We start from the raw sequence: 3,659 nt of genomic DNA on the forward strand, positions 1-3,659 counted from the left end.
TGGCAGCTAGTAGACCGGCGACGACGACCGCCGAGCACCACCCGAACAGGGAGAGGAGCCACCTTTGGTGGAAGTCATGACACACAGCTGTAATGTCTTCCAAAGGTGCTTCCACCAAGTATTAACTGAGGGGGGTGGAGACTTATGCAATTTTTCTGGGGGGGCTGCAACATGTGAAAAATGTTCAAGGGAGTGTAGACTTTCTGTGGGCACTGTATGTTTGTGTGTCTGTGTGTTTATGTATGTGTTTGTGCCCCCTGCTCCCTCCCTCCCCCTATGTGATCTATCCTAGGTGGCCTGATGAAACGCCACTGGGGAATGTACAACCAACAGATACAATGGCGGTAGACAATTTGTCTTGGTAGGGGAGATAGTAACCGTGTCAGTCGACCTGTCCCCCTCTCTATCTGTGTTGTCTCTCTCTTCCTCTCCTCCTTGAGATGGGGAGGTGAGAGTACAGCACATCCACCAACACCAGTCGACTCAAGGTGAAGCCAAATCAGAGGGACGCTTTCAGGAGATAAAGGTGTAGCTCTCTCTTGTTGTATAAAATATACACTGAACAAAAATATAAACATTTTCAATGATTTTCATATCAGGAAATCAGTCAATTAAAATAAATAAATTAGGCCCTAATCTATGGATTTCACATGACCGGGAATACAGATATGCATTTGTTGGTCACAGATACCTTAATAAAGGGTAGGGGTTTGGATCAGAAAACCAGTTAGTATCTAGTGTGACCACCATTTGCCTCATGCAGCACGACACATCTCCTTCGAATAGAGTTGATTAGGCTGTTGATTGTGGCCTGTGGAATGTTGTCCCACTCCTCTTCAATGGCTGTGTGAAGTTGCTGGATATTGCTGGAACTGGAACACGCTGTCGTACACGACGATCCAGAGCATCCCAAACATGCTCAGTACGCAGCCCATGGAAGAACTGGGATATTTTCAGTTTCCAGGAATTGTGTACAGATCATTGCGACATGGGACCGTGCATTATCATGCTGAAACATGAGGTGATGGCGGAGGATGAACGGCACAACAATGGGCCTCAGGATCTCGTCACGGTATCTCTGTGCATTCAAATTGTCATCGACAAAATGCAATTGTGTTCATTGTCTGTACCTTATGCCTGCCCGTACCATAATCCCCACTGGCCACATCAGCAAACCGCTTGCCCACATGACGCCATACACACTATCTGCCATCTGCCCAGTATAGTTGAAACCGGGAATCATCTGTGAAGAGCACACTTCTCCAGCATTCTCAGGTAAACAATCCAGCAGTCATCATGCAAACTGCATGCTCCCTCAACTTGAGACATCTGTGGCATTGTGTTGTGTGAGAAAACTGCACATTTTAGAATGGCCTTTTTTTGTCCCCAGCACAAGGTGCACCTTTGTAATAATCATGCTGTTTAATCATCTTCTTCATATGTCACACATGTCTGATGGATGGATTATCTTGGCAAAGGAGAAATGCTCACTAACAGGGATCTAAACTAATTTGTGCACCAAATTTGAAAGAGGATTTTTTATTTCAGCTCATGAAACATGGGACCAACACTTTACATGTTGCATTTATATTTTTGTTCAGTGTTTATGGTAACACTTAGCCTATAGTGCTTTATTACTTGTTATAAGCATGTATGAGCATTTACATAGTCTGACAATTTGAAATCAGCATGAAAAAAAAGAATGATAGAAGCCATTGCAACTAAATAAATTAATCACAATGTAGAATGTAAAGATAGACACTGATGAACCTGACGGACACTGAGGCGATCTCTCTCAAGCAATATTTGGCAGGGTGTAGCTCGAGCCCCTTGCCATGGGAATCATTTTGGAGCCTAGTTATGCCAGATGTTGGGCTGTGTTACTAGATTAAGAGGCATGTGCTTCTGTTGCACTAGATCCAATAGAACAGGTGCAACAGCGTCATCAACAATGATGTGACTGTATGGGCTACAGCAGATCCAGTCGCTGTGCAATTGTGAGGTTTTCTCCCACAGGAAGAAAAAAAAAACGATTAGGGGAAGAGAAACATGGATAGTCAGACAGACCGATATAAAGCCGGTGATAGGACAGGATGGGTCCCATGGAGATTATTCTTCTCATTTGAAGAAGGGAGCGAGGGCTATACAATGGGTTTGTATCGCTTTAACATCCTCTGACGTCAACCTGATGCATGATCTCCCCAGCCTTCTCTAATGCGAGAAGAGAGGAGACGGACTAGTTCTGTAGCCTAACGGAGTTTACGGAGGGGGGGAAAAAAAGGTAGCCTAGTGTTGGCCACTAATTTGGAATAGTGGATTTTCGTCCGTTTGACACCAGTGATGCTCTTCAAAGATGACAAAGCACTTGATGGGAGAAAGACGAGACATTTTTAGAAGAGAAGCAACATTCCGAAGAGACAGAGTAGGGATGCTCGAGCGTTGTCACAGCGACACATCTTGCTAGGACACTGTGCACGCGCCCCGCCGGGAGAGAGGAGGGAGCGTGAGCGAGCGAAAGAGGCAATCGCACAAGCACAGCATATTTTAGGTCTATGCCAGTCGGAGGAGAATCACGGAAACCGTGCAACGCTGTTACCCAGCGACGAAGCAGGCAAGCGCCACTAAATCGTATTCAAACTGTCGTTGGTGCTGTCTTCTCCACCGGCGAAGGGCGAGCGGGGATGTATTTTCGGTAGAAAATTCACCCGCATTTAAAATCACTGTTGACAATTTATGTAGATGAGGAATTAGTCTATATCGTTTTGTTGTCAACAAAGAACGAGATATAAAGATATGTAGACTGACGCGTCAGAGAAACTGATCAAACGAACAATTCATGTAGGCTATTTCTTATTATTGCTATGCGGAGGAGGCGGGGGAGACAATTCTTTGTAGTCTACCTTGGTGGAAGAATCATTCCAAAACCCGCTCTAATGCCTTCATCTAGTGCATGTGTAATGCGCCTTACGCAGCAATAGGCTTTATTTTGTGGTAGCTTATTCATTTCCCTCCGTCATTGTCTCCCGGTCCCTTATCAGAATGTGGTAGTCCGGTCAACCTGCAGGTCGGTCAGATTGAGCTGGTGTTGTCGGTAAACAGAAACCGGGGAAGGTTTTCAAAGTCTAAGCTTCTCCAAAGGACTATGCTTCAATATTTCCCGTTCTAAAAGGAATGGTGTGACAACGGTCTAGAAGTCAAAGACGAGGGCAAAATCAAAGGATTCCCTTTGAAAAACCCTTGGAATCCTGCTACCCCCCTTGGAACACATAACAGGTAAGCGCATACTGTATCACCCTCGGTCGTCGAGAATGTAGGAATTCTTTCCAGAAGTCTATTTCATAGAAAACATTTGAATACAATAAGTGATTCGTTTTCTATAATTAAGCTACAATATAATTAGGCTACATGTTACTTTGCCAGTCCCTTTATTTTGGGTAACACATAGCATAGAATACCTGCCCAATTCCACTAATAGTTCTCTTGTCGTTTGAAGCTTCGCTTGGAACCTGTTGTTAATGATTGCGTGCTGTGTCATAACCATTGTGATACATCTCCAACAAACAACCTGTTCAAAAGGTTTTGAGCCCCCTTTTCCCAATAATGGTGCGGGCAGGGACTATATCCTCTGTTTTTAATGAGGACGGAATACAAACGCGTCT

The 3,659-nt window shown here is 44.5% G+C and overlaps 1 protein-coding gene across 2 annotated transcripts in view; it reads left to right on the plus strand.

The window, feature by feature from the left end:
• Positions 1-2,201: 2,201 nt before the first annotated feature.
• The window catches only part of LOC106608803 (neuroligin-2), a 235,096-nt gene continuing 233,638 nt past the window's right edge, over positions 2,202-3,659 (plus strand). For both annotated transcript variants that reach the window (XM_045721728.2, XM_045721729.2), the window contains exon 1: positions 2,202-3,273. The gene's annotated coding sequence lies outside the window, so the exon portion shown is untranslated. The remainder of the gene's footprint in view (positions 3,274-3,659) is intronic.

This window comes from Salmo salar, chromosome 07, assembly GCF_965601325.2.
Source record: "Salmo salar chromosome 07, fSalSal1, whole genome shotgun sequence".
In the NCBI taxonomy this organism is placed as follows: domain Eukaryota; kingdom Metazoa; phylum Chordata; class Actinopteri; order Salmoniformes; family Salmonidae; genus Salmo; species Salmo salar.